General features: G+C 38.3%; 1 long non-coding RNA gene across 6 annotated transcripts in view; it reads left to right on the top strand.

Moving 5' to 3' along the window:
- Positions 1 to 20,548, top strand: part of LOC144979372 (uncharacterized) — a 54,992-nt gene that overhangs the window by 10,950 nt on the left and 23,494 nt on the right. For 4 of the 6 annotated variants that reach the window (XR_013646677.1, XR_013646683.1, XR_013646682.1 and 1 more), the window contains 4 exons: positions 10,156 to 10,268; positions 10,554 to 10,665; positions 19,370 to 19,482; positions 19,768 to 19,880. This is a non-coding gene — a long non-coding RNA (uncharacterized LOC144979372). The remainder of the gene's footprint in view (positions 1 to 10,155; positions 10,269 to 10,553; positions 10,666 to 19,369; positions 19,483 to 19,767; positions 19,881 to 20,548) is intronic. The other 2 variants (XR_013646678.1, XR_013646681.1) reach the window with 2 other exon arrangements.

Here is a 20,548-nt window from a genome sequence, read left to right as displayed (position 1 = left end):
AAGCGTTGACACCGCACACAACGTTTAACCCTTTTAGCTTGAGACCTCAAACCTATGATCCAATATCTGTTACGAAGAGATTCCATCATTTGTGACACACCTGCATGTTTCAAACTAACGTGTTCTCGGCGGACAAGCAACAAAGTCAAATGGCATTTTGGCAGAATAATCGGATACTTCTCATCATGACTTAACTCAGAAAACTCCAAACGACACTTCATTCTAACAAGCCCTGAGTCATCTAGAAACGGATTCATTTTGTACAGCACCGAGCCTTTCTTCAACCTTTCCTTCTTCAATAGGCAATTGATTTCGTCTGAGAAATGAACGGCTTGGATGTGCAACAAGAGCTTAGTATTGGCGGCATCTAACTCTTCAACAGAGAGATTCTTATCTTTACTCACTTTTCTTTTGGTAGCATTGTTCATAAAGCGCAAGACCCATGCCATAACTCTAACAGCCTTAGTGTATTCCCACGTTTGAGCTACACTTTCACACCAACAAGGCAGTATTGATTCGAAGCCTTTTCTTTACCATACTAACAGCTTTAGTATTCTCCCGTTGAGTAACACTGATCAACCAAGGCAAGTATTGACTTCAGAAGCCCCTTTTTCTTCTACCAGCGCTTCTTCATTAGGTGCACATTCTGAGACATTCGTATCGCCCGTAAATTCCTTCAACCAAGGATGACCTCTATACCACAATGGGTTGGCCATCAACTCCTTTGCAGTTAAACCCCTGGTAAGACAATCAGCGGGATTTTCTTTACCACGACAATGGTTCCACGCCACTGGTTCCGTGACTTCCTGAATCTGAGCCACCCGATTGCAAACAAATGGTTTCCACCTAGTTGGGTCACTTCTTATCCATTGCAACGTAACCAAGGAGTCTGTCCAGCAGAAATACTTGACATTATCAGGTAAATACAGTGAGTTGATAACAGAGCGAAGCAGCTTCGACCCTACAACTGCCCCCAACAACTCCAGCCTAGGCAACGTAACGGGTTTCAACGGGCAAACTCTAGCCTTCGATAGTACCAAGGACACGGACACTGAACTATCTGACTCCAGAACTCTTAGATATATGACCGCGCCATAAGCTTGCATGGAACTGTCACAGAAACAGTGCAATTCAACTCTTTGTTTATCCCCCCAAGACACTGCAACATAACACCTTGGAATGGACAACTTCTTCAACTCCGTTACACCTTTGAGCCAAGAACGGAATGCATGACACATAGCCTCGGAGACCTCTTCATCCCACGAAACTCACAGATCCTGGAACAACATTTTCACAGTAATGATAAATGGAGATATTAACCCAAGAGGGTCAAAGATCCTGGCAATGCAACTGAGCACTAACCTCTTAGTCACTATCAAATCGGACGCGACTACCTCACTCTCAAAGGTAAATGAATCTTCCCTTGGATTCCAATGTATTCCAAGGACCTTAACTGACTCGACCTCGATGGTCTTATCCTTAAATTGTCTTTCACAATTTTCAGCAATGTCTATTAGACGACCATTTACACAAATTCATGCCAGCTTCAGACATGATCTTCATGGCTTCTGATTTCAGACTCAGAACCTCTTCGGTGGTGTCACCACCCGATAACCAATCATCCACATACATGTTATTTGACAGTTCTTGTTTTGTATTTGATTCTGGATACTTGGACAAATGATGTCGGATCGTTGCATTTAGCAAAAATGGACTGGCCTTATTGCCGAACGGACGGTACGCGGACTATGCGCATAACGCGAATTTTGTCACCAACTTTCCAGAGGAAACGATGGGCATCTCGATCTTGAGGTTTCACCAAGATCTGGAGAAACGCCTTTTCAATGTCTGCACTTAACGCTATTTTGTACCTCCTGAAACGCATGAGTACATTACTTAACAATGGCAACAGGCTTGGGCCTGTATGCATGCAGTCATTTAGAGAGACTGAATTCGGACCGGAAGCAGATGCATCGAAAACGGGACGTATCTTGGTAGACACACTAGACATCTTCACCACAGGTCGGTGTGGAAGATAAAACTTCACGTTGACATTTGTCACCTCTTCCTCGTCTTTTATTTCTTCTATCATGCCCTCTGCCTCCATCTTATGGAATACCTCATTGTACCCCTCTTTTAATACTTGATATTTAGACAACTTTTTGTCTAACCTTTCAAGCCTTATTCGGGCTTGCTCTTCATTTGTCTGTAAAGACTGTTTCTTTGTTTCGACCCAGGGCAAGGCCACTTCGTACCTTTGCCCATTGTGCTTAATGCTCTCTGAAAATTCAGTCATGACTTTTGACTTAATTTCTGGTTTGGCCTCGTGACAACATTCGATGTAACTTAAATCCTACATTTTTCTAAAGTCTGAATGAGGGATATCTGTTAAACATAATAGTTGCGTGGGGTTCGAATCCCTTGTCTGTGTTTGAACTCACATAAGTCCCTGAGAGAACCCATGTGTCAAAAATGGTCTTTTGAGCGACCAATCCAGAGGACCCACTTACACTGATTCCTGCTCTGACTATCTTCCAATAATAATCTTGTCCAAACAAGAAGTCAATAGTGACATCACCATCACTCTGCAAATTCTCAGAAAAGTTGCATGCAGTAAATTCTGACATAACACTAACAGGTATAGCAGGCCTATACATGGGGGCACAGATTGTGTTCACCTCAATCAAAAACATGGACTGGGTGGGGATCCTGACCTCCCATAGTGGGCAGGGGGTACATACTGTGTCTTCTATCCCCTTATATCTGTTTTCCAACATGCTTTCTGTCTTTGTCTTGGCATGAGATTACTTGGCTTTGTCCTGGACCTGGCCGGAGTCCTAGCTGGGAGGGAAACAGTCAAATGCATAATTATTGTTTTGGGAGATGGTATTTTTTTCCTTGTAAATCATCTCTCTGTTATGTGTTATTATATTTCTTATTTTTTAATGTATAATGCAAGCATTTGAGTGTATTCTTCTTTGTTGGATTTTGTGCTTGTGTCCGGATGAGACTTATAGGTGATCGCAAACTAAGTACATTGGTGGTATGCTCTTGGAATCTACACCTGATCCCTATTCATTCCCATTCCCCTTTGTCTTACTTTCTCTTGGGTGCTTTAATTGTAATTCTAAAACTTTTTACTATCCCATTTTATTCCTTTTTACTGGCGCTGATATAACCTAAATGTGTTGCAAGCGCCGTAAAACCCTTAAAAATAAAACAAACAAAAACATGGAAGTCTTACTTCTATCTGGTAAGTCAAAGCTAACATCATAAACATTCTTTGTGGAATTACCAGATGGCTTCTTAGCCTCAAAAGCAGACACATTCAATTTCTCACGACCATACAAGGTTGGATGGATCAATTTGACAGCTCTAGTGGAGATGAAGCTTCTGTCAGCACCACTGTCCAGCAAAACTGTAAATTGAGTATGCTCCGGTGTACTCACTTCATATCTTGTTGTTACCAACATAAGTGCCTGCTCCACTCACTTTTCTGAATTAAAAATTCACCCCATACACCGAGCATACTCATGTCTCAATGTTTCTATGTTATATGTTTGTGATGAGAATATGGTATTAAGCTTAACTGTGGTCAAAATTACTTCGCGATGGTGGTGAACGAATCGGCGATCTCAGAGGGGTGAGAGAGGATCTAGAAATGACTTTGGTTTGAAACGATATTTTTGTGTTCGTGGATAGCTCACACGGTAGAGCCACGCTTCACCTGCCAGGCGGAGTTGTCGTACCAATAGGTCGCAGGTTCAAACCCCACCCCGCCGCGAAAATTTTTTAATTCTCTATTGTCTTCTGGCACTTTTCTACTCACTTCATATCTTGTTGTTACCAACATAAGTGCCTGCTCCACTCACTTTTCTGAATTAAAAATTCACCCCATACACCGGAGCATACTCAATGTCTCAATCGTTTCTATGTTATATGTTTGTGATGAGAATATTGGCTATTAAGCTTAACTGCTGGTCAAAATTACTTCGCGATGGTGGTGAACGAATCGGCGATCTCAAGAAGTGGGTGAGAGAGGGATCTAGAAATTACTTTGGGTTTGAAACGAATATTTTTGTGTTCGTGGATAGCTCACACGGTAGAGCCACGCTCTCACCTGCCAGGCGGAGTTGTCGTACCAATAAGGTCGCAGGTTACAAACCCCACCACCGCCGCGAAAAATTTTTTATTCTCTATTGTCTTCTGGCACTTTTCTACTCACTTCATATCTTGTTGTTACCAACATAAGTGCCTGCTCCACTCACTTTTCTGAATTAAAAATTCACCCCATACACCGGAGCATACTCAATGTCTCAATCGTTTCTATGTTATATGTTTGTGATGAGAATATTGGCTATTAAGCTTAACTGCTGGTCAAAATTACTTCGCGATGGTGGTGAACGAATCGGCGATCTCAAGAAGTGGGTGAGAGAGGGATCTAGAAATACTTTGGGTTTGAAACGAATATTTTTGTGTTCGTGGATAGCTCACACGGTAGAGCCACGCTCTCACCTGCCAGGCGGAGTTGTCGTACCAATAAGGTCGCAGGTTCAAACCCACCACCGCCGCGAAAAATTTTTTTATTCTCTATTGTCTTCTGGCACTTTTCTACTCACTTCATATCTTGTTGTTACCAACATAAGTGCCTGCTCCACTCACTTTTCTGAATTAAAAATTCACCCCATACACCGGAGCATACTCAATGTCTCAATCGTTTCTATGTTATATGTTTGTGATGAGAATATTGGCTATTAAGCTTAACTGCTGGTCAAAATTACTTCGGATGGTGGTGAACGAATCGGCGATCTCAAGAAGTGGGTGAGAGAGGGATCTAGAAATGACTTTGGGTTTGAAACGAATATTTTTGTGTTCGTGGATAGCTCACACGGTAGAGCCACGCTCTCACCTGCCAGGCGGAGTTGTCGTACCAATAAGGTCGCAGGTTCAAACCCCACCACCGCCGCGAAAAATTTTTTTATTCTCTATTGTCTTCTGGCACTTTTCTACTCACTTCATATCTTGTTGTTACCAACATAAGTGCCTGCTCCACTCACTTTTCTGAATTAAAAATTCACCCCATACACCGGAGCATACTCAATGTCTCAATCGTTTCTATGTTATATGTTTGTGATGAGAATATTGGCTATTAAGCTTAACTGCTGGTCAAAATTACTTTGCGATGGTGGTGAACGAATCGGCGATCTCAAGAAGTGGGTGAGAGAGGGATCTAGAAATGACTTTGGGTTTGAAACGAATATTTTTGTGTTCGTGGATAGCTCACACGGTAGAGCCACGCTCTCACCTGCCAGGCGGAGTTGTCGTACCAATAAGGTCGCAGGTTCAAACCCCACCACCGCCGCGAAAATTTTTTTTATTCTCTATTGTCTTCTGGCGCTTTTCTACTCACTTCATATCTTGTTGTTACCAACATAAGTGCCTGCTCCACTCACTTTTCTGAATTAAACATTCTTTGTGGAATTACCAGATGGCTTCTTAGCCTCAAAAGCAGACACATTCAATTTCTCACGACCATACAACGTTGGATGGATCAATTTGACAGCTCTAGTGGAGATGAAGCTTCTGTCAGCACCACTGTCCAGCAAAGCTGTAAATTGATTTCCATTTACAGACACTTTCATGGTTCGTAACACAGTGCTCTCGTTTGTAAGTTTACTTCTACAAAAACTAACATTGGTGGATTCGGAATTAACATCAACATCCATCTTTTTTGTGTCTTCTTTCTTACAGAAGAAAGCATTGTGTTTTTGACCACATGATTTACAATGAGAATAGCATTTTTTAGCAATATGTCCTTTCCTAAAACAAACAAAACACAACTTGTTGTCCTTAATCTTAATCAAAACATCCTCTTGTTTCATCGAATTAATTGTCCGACACTTTTCCGTTGGGTGTTTACCAGAGCAAAACAAACAACGCCCGTTGTCATTACTCATAGTAGACGTAAAGGCAGACACCGTTGACGAGGATCCATGATGACGATTCGTTGGGTGTCGTTGTTCACGCCGCTCACGTTGTTCAGGATTGAAGCTGTAAGAGCGTTCCCGATTTTCAATCTCGCATTGCAAAAAATCCATTAAGAAGTCAAGATCCGCTTCCTTCCTGAGGCTCTGTCTGGCCCACATGAGTCGAATATCCGACGGCAACCGGCTCTCGATGATAGGAGTTAGAACCAAACCAAATTTGCTGCCATCTACATCCAAGTTTTTCAGACTTCTAATGTTCACTTGTAGTTGATTGAACACCGACCACAATGCTTTCGTGTTTCGCGTGTTTGAAAACTCTACATTTAACAAATTTTGCACGTGTCCAAAAATAATTCTTTCTTTTCGACCAAAACGATCTTTCAAAATATCCAAAGCAACTGAATAATTTTCTGATGTTAAAGAAAGTCCTTGAATGGCAACTTTTGCCTCTCCAGTCAAGAAACTCTGCAAATAGCTAAATTTCGAAATGTCTGGTAGGTTGGTCTTATCAATAAGAGCTGAAAATTTGTCTTCAAATGATGGCCACTCGGAAAAATCTCCCTTAAATTTCGTTATCTCAATTTTTCGGCAGTTGGGGTGACGCGGTGTAATGGGATCCGACTGTAGTAAGGTGTGCAGGTAAGGGGCCCTGAACCGGCATTTGGGATAGCTGGTTCCATTTGCGATTGGCTTGCGCGGTTGTTTCATTAGCACGCACGATGTATTCTTCCGCTTCGTCAATGTCCGTAGGCAATTCTGACGCCTCTAAAAGTATTTCTAAATTGTCTTGAATTTCGTTTAACTGATCCAAACGTTTACTTACATCGTTCAGTCCAACCTCAATTTCCTCTCTAGAAACATCACTTTTGTTAATTATAACTGATAATCGATCCACAGCTCTCGTTAGCCAGCCTCTCTTGGCTGCACGTTTCTTTATTAAAGTTTCTCTGTCAAAAGTCGACATCTTGAAATCTCTATCTCACAAAAGTTTATAAACAATAATATATCTAAAAGTCTCCCAGGTTTTCGGCACCAGAATATTCTGAATATTTACAGATAGATAGAAATTTCCATAACTACACAAATTCGACAAGAGACATCGAATGAGAATAAGAAAAAACTTTATTTTGAACAAGAAGAACGATGGACAGCTCTGTCCCTTTCGACTACTCAGTCGCCTCTCTCTCCCCACTCTCCGCAAGCACTGTCACCGATTCCGGCACTACTTTTTTTTTTCAACAACATCAATGGGCACTGGGTTCTGAAGGTTACAGGGGCTAATCAGCCATGTGATAAATTTTAATTGGTAAGACTCATTCATTTTATTGTTATTTTCCATCGACATTTTGTCCCTGCGGTTTTTCTCTGCTGCAAATTTTACACTTGACAGCAATTAATCGCATATTCTATTTTAGTCGCAATTAGACTCAATTTTTTTTATAAATATGTATTATTATTATTTCTTTTCTTAGTACTTTATATTTTCAGTATTTAATTGTCCCTCCCCCCTCCCACTATTGAGTGTAATATATAGTAACAGATAAGTCAGGTATAGGCACTTTTGACACCAGGACCAAATTTTTAAAGAACAACAACCATTCCAACTCATATTTTATTACAATACATTTGAGGTGGCGCACTGAGATGGAGATATGATGACCAGATGATCAGCTTGTGACAAAATTGACTATTCCGGAATTTGTTTTTTTGTTTTTTTTTCTTCTGATTAAAAACAAAATTTTTCTTGGAAGGGTTCTGGGCAGAGAGTTCACATTTTTTCTATCCCCTATATTTGTTTTCCCTTTCCATGCTGCTCCCTGTCTTTGTTATGGATTAAGATTGCTCATTTTTTCCCCTGGTCCTTGCGAGAGTCTTTAGTTGGGATGCAGACAGTCAAATACAGTACCTTTCTTCTTGAGACGATATTTTTCACTGTAAATCATCTCTCTGTTATGTACGGTTGTAGTTATAGGTTTTGAATATTATTGCATTATGTAAATGTTTTAGCGAGATCCTTTGCTTGTGTCTTGGTGAGACTTTGAGGTAATGTCAAAAGTGGCACATCTGTGAGGTGCTCGTGAAATCTACTGTTCCCTATTTGTTGAATGAGTCACCATATCATCATCCTTTTTATTGTGTTGCAAGCGCTATTAAGTCCTGTAAGACAATATAAGCAGATCTAGGTGGGGGTATTTTTGGGGTTTTTTGTTGATGTTTTTTTGTCTTTGTTTTTTTTCTGTTCCAGATAAGGAAATTTAAGATTTAATGATTGTCCATAGACTTTTCAAAATAAAATTTGAATGTGACTGTGAGTACGATCCAGTTAGAAGTGCTTGATTTCTGAGGACTAATTATAAATGGTGACCACTCTATTGCGTTTTTGTACGCCATGAAAAAATTACAAAGACAATGAAGCGACATTTTCTTTGGAATTCGGCAGTCATTCATTGAACACCTGTTGCATTCTAGTTTAGGGATTCTCGTTTCTTAAAGCTAAGGAAAAGCAGGCTGACGGACGAAAGACTAGAAATCCATGACCAACCTGAAACTGACATTGTGCCAGTCCCAGTGCCCAGTATGGGCGGGAGACCTTACCCCCGATGTTCCTCGAGCCTCGAGGTAGCTTCACTTTATAATTGTTTTAGCATTTGAACTGTGGATCTTTTGTCAAATGTTTTATTTTAATTGTTCAATTTTAGTAGCATTTTAAAGGCAGGCGTTGGGTATCGCTCTGCTGTAAGAACATGGTAAAAGTATGCTGATGAAAATTATATTGACAATGAAATAATAATAAGAAGAACAATAGAACTTATAAACAAATCAATAAAGAATCTTTAAAAAAATGAAATTTAAAAGAAGTAAGAAAAGTCTGCCTCAAGAAGTGAAGTTAGTGTTAGTTATAGGTCGTAGTGAAGGTCCAATTGTTGGAAATGTACAAGGTTTTATTTTTTATTTTAAGGTTCGTTGAAGGAATACTTTCTTTAGCTCAAGGAACGTGCAGAAGACCTCCCCTATTTACTACTTACTACTATTACTGCCCATGTACTAGTGCTAGACTACTTCTGCCACTTCACTCCTAAACGGACTGACACCACAGGCAACTGATATTATTCTCTCTCTCTCTCTCTCTCTCTCTCTCTCTCTCTCTCTCTCTCTCTCTCTCTCTCTCTCTCTCTCTCTCTCTCTCTGTCTGTCTCTCTCTCTGTGTCTATTTCTGCCCATCTCCCCTCTTTTTACTACGTAGTTTGTAGGTGTTTGGCAAATTCTCAAGAACAGCCAAAATATGCGGCTATGTGGCACTCGCTTCCGGATTGGAAGGTCCTGGGGTGGAGCCTCGTCAAGGACTCACATTCTCTTACTGTACTCGGGTGTATGATTTCCTATCGGCTAAGAGCGTTGTCTGTCAGAGAAAAAAAATCGCCTAACAGGCGTCATGTCTCATTCTACTTGTTACGTGTTGCTGCTAGTCAGGGATCCTTTGTAAAGTGCTTTGAGCATGTTTGGTGGATATTGCACCTTATGAAAACTCAATTATATTTTTCATATATATACATATAAAAGATGCAGGATGAGGACAGGCATGCGCTGCATTATGATGTAGGATAAACCATTCCTAGTATATGATTTTGCTAAATAGGCCTACACTAAAATTTTACGAGTGTATCTGGTGGCAAATATTAGACACTCGTTGCCACTGTAATTTTTCTGAAACTTGGGCTTATACACAGATAAATGAATTTTCTTAATCCACCTTCAAACATGCAATCTGAACGTCAATTTATAATTTATAATGCAGTAATTTTTCTCAAATGACAAATTTTGATTGAATGTGACAGGACCCTTTTACATAGTACAATTCAATTGAGTGTGGTCTGTAGTTGTTTGCCTAATATTAGAATGCACAGAATTTAAATTTTAATTGACTTTAAATATTGGAAACAACATGCCTTTGGCTTTCCATATGTGCCATTCAGTTTTTGACCTGGTCTTTGATTGGAGTACCACGACAGAAATTTAAGTTCTTCGAGAAAACTCTCGACTTACTTTCTTATTCCTCTAACGTACTGAACTGTAACACCTTTGTCTCAGTTGGAGAAAATATTGCAATTATTTACTTAATATTTAAGTATTTATTTTATGATCTTTTATATTATTCCGTGTTTTTCAGCTTCCATCATATCACCCTGAGGAAAGTCGGCTGATTTATGACTTTTGTGTGTATGAATGTAAGCAGGGCAAAAAGCGATTGACTTTAAGCAAAGGAGTTCGCCCTAACCAGAGGTAGGATGTTGTTTTTGGACGGGGGCAGGAGCTGCTTTTTTTTTACTTTTACATTATTTATTTTTGTAATGAAAGACTTGGATTTATTCATTGTATCTGATTGCGCTGGATTAGTATTATTATTGAAGATCTTGTTATTAAGATTTATTTTCAATTGCTCTATAATCTGCATGTTGAAATCAATCACAATTGCGTTGTGCAAGTGACAACGCTATTAATATTTTATCATACTATGTTGTGGATAATTTTATTATTTTGTAATAAAATGTTTTTCTTACCATGCAGGACTTTGAAATTCAACTGTCCAGCATATTTCGGAAAAGCTGCAGTTGACATCAATGGACACTGGGTTCTGAAGGTTACAGGGGCTAATCACCCATGTGATAAATTTTAATTGGTAAGACTCATTCATTTTATTGTTATTTTCCATCGACATTTTGTCCCTGCGGTTTTTCGCTGCTGCAAATTTTACACTTGACAGCAATTAATGGCATATTCTATTTTAGTCGCAATTAGACTCAATTTTTTATAAATATGTATTATTATTATTTCTTTTCTTAGTACTTTATATTTTCAGTATTTAATTGTCCCTCCCCCCTCCCACTATTGAGTGTAATATATAGTAACAGATGAGTCAGGTATAGGCACTTTTGACACCAGGACCAAGTGTTTAAAGAACAACAACCATTCCAACTCATATTTTATTACAATACATTTGAGGTGGCGCACTGAGATTGAGAGATGATGACCAGATGACCAGCTTGTGACAAAATTGACTATTCCGGAATTTGTTGTTTTTTGTTTTTTTTTCTGATTAAAAACAAAATTTTTCTTGGAAGGGTTCTGGGCAGAGAGTTCACATTTTTTCTATCCCCTATATTTGTTTTCCCTTTCCATGCTGCTCCCTGTCTTTGTTATGGATTAAGATTGCTCATTTTTTCCCCTGGTCATTGCGGGAGTCTTTAGTTGGGAGGCAGACAGTCAAATACAGTACCTTTCTTCTTGAGACGATATTTTTCACTGTAAATCATCTCTCTGTTATGTACAGTTGCAGTTATAGGTTTTGAATATTATTGCATTATGTAAATGTTTTAGCGGGATCCTTTGCTTGTGTCTTGGTGAGACTTTGAGGTAATGTCAAAAGTGGCACATCTGTGAGGTGCTCGTGAAATCTACTGTTCCCTATTTGTTGAATGAGTCACCATATCATCATCCTTTTTATAGTGTTGCAAGCGCTATTAAGTCCTGTAAGACAATATAAGCAGATCTAGGTGGGGGTATTTTTGGGTGCTTTTGTTGTTGTTTTTTTTGTCTTTGTTTTTTTTCCTGTTCCGGATAAGGAATTTTAAGATTTAATGATTGTCCATAGACTTTTCAAAATAAAATTTGAATGTGACTGTGAGTACGATCCAGTTAGAAGTGCTTGATTTCTGAGGACTAATTATAAATGGTGACCACTCTATTGCGTTTTTGTACGCCATGAAAAAATTACAAAGACAATGAGGCGACATTTTCTTTGGAATTCGGCAGTCATTAATTGAACACCTGTTGCATTTTAGTTTAGGGATTCTCGTTTCTTAAAGCTAAGGAAAAGCAGGCTGACGGACGAAAGACTAGAAATCCATGACCAACCTGAAACTGACATTGTGCCAGTCCCAGTGCCCAGTATGGGCGGGAGACCTTACCCCCGATGTTCCTCGAGCCTCGAGGTAGCTTCACTTTATAATTGTTTTTGTTGTAGATTATTAAGGATTGTTGTAGATTATTGAAGATAACTTTATAAGACCGGTTGTTGATCATGGCTGATTTCCAAGATTAAAAAAAACGGAAGTGTTTATTCCGGAACTGAATATTATGAATAGGAACACAATTAAAAAGAAGGATCATCAAAGGATCGTGACTGAAACAATACAACAAGACAACACAATACAAGGATTGTTTCCCTTGTATTGAACATTAATATTAACTATATTACATCCCTTCCCCCTAAGATAAGTAAGTACTGATCAATTATCATAAACTCAAATGCATGGAAATAAAATTAATTTCACTCAACAATTTTATAAACATAATGGATAACAAATTGATTGCCACTTCAATTGCCTGGAGTGCAACAGCTACAATAACATAAGAGTAAGATGAACCACCAAGTCACTAAGACTTAATTACAGATTTAGCTTATCAGGAGGTTTGATCTGTCTGGTAGATCTACGCAGTGATTGTTGGAATGGAGATGCAGAATCCAAAATTGTGTCAGACACAGATTCATTGAGTTCAATGTTTTCAGTATTTAATTTTGATTGATTGGATTCAGCCTCTTCATTGTCAACTTCACTAGCTTTTAGTTCATGTGGATCAATACATGTTGCTCTGATCTGATCTTGATGTCTGCGTATCATGACATCATCATTGGTTCGAACCCGATATGAGAGAGGGCCAGTGTGAGAGACAACTTGACCTGGAATCCACTTTTCCCCTCGCCCATAGTTTCGCACAAATACGTGTTCATTGACACTAATTTCTCTATCAACTGCAGTTTTATCATGATTTATCTTTTGACATACTTGATGATTTGATACACTTTCCTGCAGCGTAGGATGGATCAAATCCAAGTGCGTTTTGAACTTTCTACCACACCATAATTCAGATGGTGCAACCCCAGTTGTCACCTGTGGAGTAATTCTATACTTTGTGAGGAACCTATTGATCCTTTCTCTCAAACTAAATTTGTTGCCCATTTTAATAATAGCAGATTTAAATGTACCCACTGCTTTCTCTGCCAACCCGTTACTTGCAGGATGGTATGGAGATGTAGTAATGTGTTCAATGCCATTTGCTGAACAAAATTGTTTAAATTCTGAACTAGTAAAGCTTGGACCGTTGTCCGAAACTATTTGGTCAGGTAACCCGTGTGAACCAAAAATTTCTTTTAACTAAATAATTGTTTGCTGGGAAGTGATGCTGTCCATCATTTTAACTTCCAACCACTTTGAGTGGGCGTCAATGAGTAGTAGAAACATCTTATTTAGAAATGGTCCGGCAAAATCAACATGAACTCGTTTCCACGGCTCAGTTGGCCAGTCCCAATTATGGAGTGGAGCTCTTGCTGGATGCTTAGCGTGTTTCTGGCAGCTAGCACACATTTTTACGAATTTTTCAATGTCCGAATCCATATGTGGCCACCACAGCCACAACCTTGCTAAACTTAGGTACCAACATGAGGTTCATGTAACAATTTCAGAATGTTAGACTGTAAGGACAATGGTACAATGACTCTAGATCCCCAAAGAATGCAGTTATTTTCAATGCTCATTTCATTCATTCTTCTTTTGTAAGGAATTAGTTCTTCAGATACCTCATTTGGCCAGCCTATTTTACAATATTGATAAACCAATTGTAAACAATCATCTTTCATAGTTTCTCTGGCTATGTCATCTGCATTAGCAAAAAAATTGTCAATAATAGTAAATATTACATTTAGACTTTCTGGCACGTACGGTGCTGTTTGTTCTTCCAACTGTAGGCGACTCAATGCATCCGCATTATTTTCATTTCCCGGTTTGTATTTCAAGTGATAAGTGTATGCAGCAAGAGTAATGGCCCATCTCTGGACTCTGGGTGAGGCGTGCTCTGGAAGAGACTTATGCTCACCGAAGAGACCCAAGAGTGACTTATGGTCAGTAATGATTGTGAAATCTCTGCCATACACAAATTTGTGAAATTTCTTTACTCCAAATATTATGGATAGAGCTTCCTAGTCAATCTGAGAGTAATTTTTCTCTGCTTTATTCAAAGTTTGACTTGCAAATGCAATGGGTCGCTCACCGTTTTCATCTTCATGAGAAAGTACTGCTCCGATGCCATCAGGAGAAGCATCGCAAGTTAGAATCAATCTTTTATCAGGACTACAGTGAACCAAAAGGTTTTCAGAACTCAAAATATCTTTAGCCTGTTGGAATGCTTTGTCTTGAGCTTTGCTCCAGTGCCAGGATTTACCCTTTTGCAAAAGCGTGTACAAGGGGGACAAAATCTGAGCTAAGTTACCAATGAATTTCGAGTAGTAATTGATAAGACCCAAAAATGCTTTAAGTTGTACGTTTTGAAGTTTTGGTGCCTTTTTCACAGCTCTGATTTTCTCCACCTGTGGCTTCAATCCTTCTTTACATAATTTGAAACCCAAGAAATTGATTTCTTTCTTCATGAATTGACATTTCTGATAATTAATTCTCAATCCCTTTTGTTTAACCAAATTCAAAACAGTATTCAATGTTTGCAAATGTTCATCATCATTTTTGCCTGTAACATAAATGTTATCAAAGTAAACACATACATTTGGGATATTCATTAACAAAGAGTCCATAACTGCCTGGAAAATTCCAGGACTAGAAGAAATACCAAAACAAAGTCTATTGTACTGTTAAAGTCCTCTGTGTGTGTTTATCGTGGTTAGCAGTCTAGATTCAGGGTCTAACTCCAATTGCATATACTCATGCGACAAGTCAATTTCCGAATATGTGTCACCATTTGTAAGTTTTTGTGTCAAATCCTCAATACTAGGAATTTGGTGCCTGTTTAGTTCTATTTGCTGATTTATCGTAACCTTATAATCACCACAAATTCTTACAGTATTATCTTTCTTTAAAACAGGTACAATGGGCGATGCCCATTCTGAACTTTCAACTTTTGAAATAATACCACATTTTTCCAGTCTCGTTAACTCATTGTCTATCTTTTCCCTCATGGCAAAAGGAGGAACTCGAGCCTTACAGTATTTTGGTGTACTGCGATCCGATAAATGGATTTTCACGGACCTGTCATTCAACAGCCCCAAATCGCCAAACACATCCTGGTTTTCATGAATAACACTGTCTAATGTTTGAGGCTTAGTATTGAAAACACTAAAAATAGATGACCAATCTAGCGTAATGTACTCAAGCCAATTTCTTCCAAGAAGAGGTTACTCAAGCCAATTTCTTCCAAGAAGAGGTGGGCCATCCCCTTCAACCACAATTATGGGCAACTGTAGAATCGATCCTGGTAGTTGACGCGAACCATACACTCTCCTGTGACGTTAACTGATTGCCCTGTGTACGTACTCAAGCGCTTCTTCGAATTTTTGAGTGGTAAACCAACATTTTTCTCGAAATCAGCTTTTGTCATTATCGATAACGAAGCTCCAGTGTCAACTTGAAATTTAACCAAAACGTCCTCCACCTTCAAGTTTGCTGTTTGTTTTGTCTCGAGACGAATACAGCTGAAACAAGTAGTCATCTGTTGATGAAGATTGCTCATCAAGGTCCCGATTTTGCGACACGTAGTGGTTCTTGTGATTACGAACTGTGCTCTTATTCGAGAAACATGCAGAAGCTATATGACCGACACGGTTACATTTGTAACAAGTAGCGTTCTTGAATTTGCACCTCGTAGGTGAATGCGGACCCGAACAACGATGACACTTGTTGTTTGTGGATGACCCAGATGACGATTTCTGGTGCCAAGACTGTACATTAAGTGCATTTTGGTGCGAAGGCGATGCTTTGAACGAGTGTCAATTTGACGATGATGCACTTCTGTGTGATGACGGACTATTAAAATTTCGGTGATTTGTTGACTTAGATCCATGTTGAAAACGTTGCTCTTTTTGAGTTTTGTAGTTAACTGTATGAACCGTATCTGCTTCAAGGGCCATAGCACTCTCGTTGGTTTGCTGGATTGACATAGCCATAGCCACAGCTGAATCAAAAGTTAGATTTTCCTCTACTAATAATTTTCTCTGAATTGTAGCATGATTAATTCCAGTCACAAATTTTTCCAACAGCCTTTCTTTGATTGATTCGCCGAATTGACAATTTTCACTTAAATGTCTAAGAGCTGCAACAAAGTCTTGGATGGTTTCATTTTCCATACGCACTCTCTTATCAAATTTCGATCTCTGTAAAAATTTGGGGGTTTTGGATTGTGATGATTTCTCAGGATATTGCTGAGTTCTAAATACGAAATTTCGGCAGGTTTTCTTGGAGTTGTTAAGTCTTTTAAAAGCCTAAACTGTTGAGGTCCTATTACTGTTAGCAATATTGCTCTTTTCTTGTTATCTTCCTTTACTTCATTAGCCTCTAAATAGAAGTCTAGCCTTTCGAGGTATTCCTCAACCGTCCCTTTCGATGGGTTGATGAATTCTTCAATGGTGCCAAATAAGGCCATTATTAGCTCTTAAATTAATTACTTAGCTGTTTATATAGCTGTGTTTATCCTCGTCGCCAGATGTTGTAGATTATTAAAGATTGTTGTAGATTATTGAAGATAACGTTATAAGTATAAGACCGGTTGTTGATCATGGCTGACTTCCAAGATTAAAAAAAACGGAAGTGTTTATTCCGGAACTGAATATTATGAACAGGAATTAGACTCAATTTTTTATAAATATGTATTATTATTATTTCTTTTCTTAGTACTTTATATTTTCAGTATTTAATTGTCCCTCCCCCCTCCCACTATTGAGTGTAATATATAGTAACAGATTAGTCAGGTATAGGCACTTTTGACACCAGGACCAAATTTTTAAAGAACAACAACCATTCCAACTCATATTTTATTACAATACATTTGAGGTGGCGCACTGAGATGGAGAGATGATGACCAGATGACCAGCTTGTGACAAAATTGACTATTCCGGAATTAAAAAAATTTTTTTTTTCTGATTAAAAACAAAATTTTTCTTGGAAGGGTTCTGGGCAGAGAGTTCACATTTTTTCTATCCCCTATATTTGTTTTCCCTTTCCATGCTGCTCCCTGTCTTTGTTATGGATTAAGATTGCTCATTTTTTCCCCTGGTCCTTGCGGGAGTCTTTAGTTGGGAGGCAGACAGTCAAATACAGTACCTTTCTTCTTGAGACGATATTTTTCACTGTAAATCATCTCTCTCTGTTATGTACGGTTGTAGTTATAGGTTTTGAATATTATTGCATTATGTAAATGTTTTAGCGGGATCCTTTGCTTGTGTCTTGGTGAGACTTTGAGGTAATGTCAAAAGTGGCACATCTGTGAGGTGCTCATGAAATCTACTGTTCCCTATTTGTTGAATGAGTCACCATATCATTATCCTTTTTATAGTGTTGCAAGCGCTATTAAGTCCTGTAAGACAATATAAGCAGATCTAGGTGGGGGTATTTTTGGGGTTTTTTGTTGTTGTTTCTTTGTCTTTGTTTTTTTTTCTGTTCCAGATAAGGAATTTTAAGATTTAATAATTGTCCATAGACTTTTCAAAATAAAATTTGAATGCGACTGTGAGTACGATCCAGTTAGAAGTGCTTGATTTCTGAGGACTAATTATAAATGATGACCACTCTATTGCGTTTTTGTACGCCATGAAAAAATTACAAAGACAGTGAAGCTACATTTTCTTTGGAATTCGGCAGTCATTCATTGAACACCTGTTGCATTTTAGTTTAGGGATTCTCGTTTCTTAAAGCTAAGGAAAAGCAGGCTGACGGACGAGAGACTAGAAATCCATGACCAACCTGAAACTGACATTGTGCCAGTCCCAGTGCCCAGTATGGGCGGGAGACCTTACCCCCGATGTTCCTCGAGCCTCGAGGTAGCTTCACTTTATAATTGTTTTAGCATATGAACTGTGGATCTTTTGTCAAATGTTTTATTTTAATTGTTCAATTTTAGTAGCATTTTAAAGGCAGGCGTTAGGTATTGCTCTGCTGTAAGAACATGGTAAAAGTAAGCTGATGAAAATTATATTGACAATGAAATAATAATAAGAAGAACAATAGAACTTTTAAACAAATCAATGAAGAATCTTTAAAAAAATGAAATTTAAAAGAAGTAAGAAAAGTCTGCCTCAAGAAGTGAAGTTAGTGTTAGTTATAGGTCGTAGTGAAGGTCCAAGTGTTGGAAATGTACAAGGTTTTATTTTTTATTTTAAGGTTAGTTGAAGGAATACTTTCCTTAGCTCAAGGAACGTGCAGAAGACCTCCCCTATTTACTACTTACTACTACTACTGCCCATGTACTAGTGCTAGACTACTCCTTCTGCCACATCACTCCTAAACGGACTGACACCACAGGCAACTGATATTATTCTCTGTCTCTCTCTCTGTCTCTCTCTCTCTCTCTGTCTCTCTCTCTGTGTCTATTTCTGCCCATCTCCCCTCTATTTACTACGTAGTTTGTAGGTGTTTGGCAAATTCTCAAGAACAGCCAAAATATGCGGCTATGTGGCACTCGCTTCCGGATTGGAAGGTCCTGGGGTGGAGCCTCGTCAAGGACTCACATTCTCTCACTGTACTCGGGTGTATGATTTCCTCTCCGCTAAGAGCGTTGTCTGTCAGAAAAAAATAATCGCCTAACAGGCGTCATGTCTCATTCTACTTGTTACGTGTTGCTGCTAGTCAGGGATCCTTTGTAAAGTGCTTTGAGCATGTTTGGTGGATATTGCACCTTATGAAAACTCAATTATATTTGTCATATATATACATATAAAAGATGCAGGATGATGACAGGCATGCGCTGCATTATGATGTAGGATAAACCATTCCTAGTATATGATTTTGCTAAATAGGCCTACACTCAAATTTTACGAGTGTATCTGGTGGCAAATATTAGACACTCGTTGCCACTGTGATTTTTCTGAAACTTGGGCTTATACACAGATAAATGAATTTTTCTTAATGCACCTACAAACATGCAATCTGAACGTCAATTTATAATTTATAATGCAGTAATTTTTCTCAAATGACAACTTTTGATTGAATGTGACAGGACCCTTTTACATAGTACAATTCAATTGAGTGTGGTCTGTAGTTGTTTGCCTAATATTAGAATGCACAGAATTTTAATTTTAATTGACTTTAAATATTGAAAACAACATGCCTTTGGCTTTCCATATATGCCATTCAGTTTTTGACCTGGTCTCTGATTGGAGTACCACGACAGAAATTTAAGTTCTTCGAGAAAACTCTCGACTTACTTTCTTATTCCTCTAACGTACTGAACTGTAACACCTTTGTCTCAGTTAGAGAAAATATTGCAATTATTTACTTAATATTTAAGTATTTATTTTATGATCTTTTATATTATTCCGTGTTTTTCAGCTTCCATCATATCACTTTGAGGAAAGTCGGCTGATTTATGACTATTGTGTGTATGAATGTAAGCAGGGCAAAAAGCGATTGACTTTAAGCAAAGGAGTTCGCCCTAACCAGAGGTAGGATGTTGTTTTTGGACGGGGGCAGGAGCTGTTTTTTTTTTACTTTTACATTATTTATTTTTGTAATGAAAGACTTGGATTTATTCATTGTATCTGATTGCGCTGGATTAGTATTATTATTGAAGATCTTGTTATTAAGATTTATTTTCAATTGCTCTATAATCTGCATGTAGAAATCCATCACAATTGAGTTGTGCAAGTGACAATGCTATTAATATTTTATCATACTATGTTGTGGATAATTTTATTATTTTGTAATAAAAAGTTTTTCTTACCATGCAGGACTCTGAAATTCAATTGTCCAGCATATTTCGGAAAAGCTGCAGTTGACATCAATGGGCACTGGGTTCTGAAGGTTACAAGGGGCTAATCACCCATGTGATAAATTGTAATTGGTAAGACTCATTCATTTTATTGTTATTTTCCATCGACATTTTGTCCCTGCGGTTTTTCGCTGCTGCAAATTTTACACTTGACAGCAATTAATGGCATATTCTATTTTAGTCGCAATTAGACTCAATTTTTTATAAATATGTATTATTATTATTTCTTTTCTTAGTACTTTATATTTTCAGTATTTAATTGTCCCTCCCCCCTCCCACTATTGAGTGTAATATATAGTAACATATTAGTCAGGTACAGGCACTTTTGACACCAGGACCAAGTGTTTAAAGAACAACAACCATTCCAACTCATATTTTATTACAATACATTTGAGGTGGCGCACTGAGATTGAGAGATGATGACCAGATGACCAGCTTGTGACAAAATTGACTATTCCGGAATTATTTTTTTTTTTTTTTTCTTCTGATTAAAAACAAAATTTTTCTTGGAAGGGCTCTGGGCAGAGAGTTCACATTTTTTCTATCCCCTATATTTGTTTTCCCTTTACATGCTGCTCCCTGTCTTTGTTATGGATTAAGATTGCTCATTTTTTCCCCTGGTCCTTGCGGGAGTCTTTAGTTGGGAGGCAGACAGTCAAATACAGTACCTTTCTTCTTGAGACGATATTTTTCACTGTAAATCATCTCTCTGTTATGTACAGTTGCAGTTATAGGTTTTG

The sequence above is a fragment of the Berghia stephanieae genome, chromosome 1 (genome assembly GCF_034508935.2).
Source record: "Berghia stephanieae isolate SIO BIC M18660-M18661 chromosome 1, UCSD_Bste_1.3, whole genome shotgun sequence".
NCBI lineage: Eukaryota > Metazoa > Mollusca > Gastropoda > Nudibranchia > Aeolidiidae > Berghia > Berghia stephanieae.
Note: the sequence above shows the minus strand (reverse complement) of the source record. Positions and strands in the feature narration are given on the sequence as shown.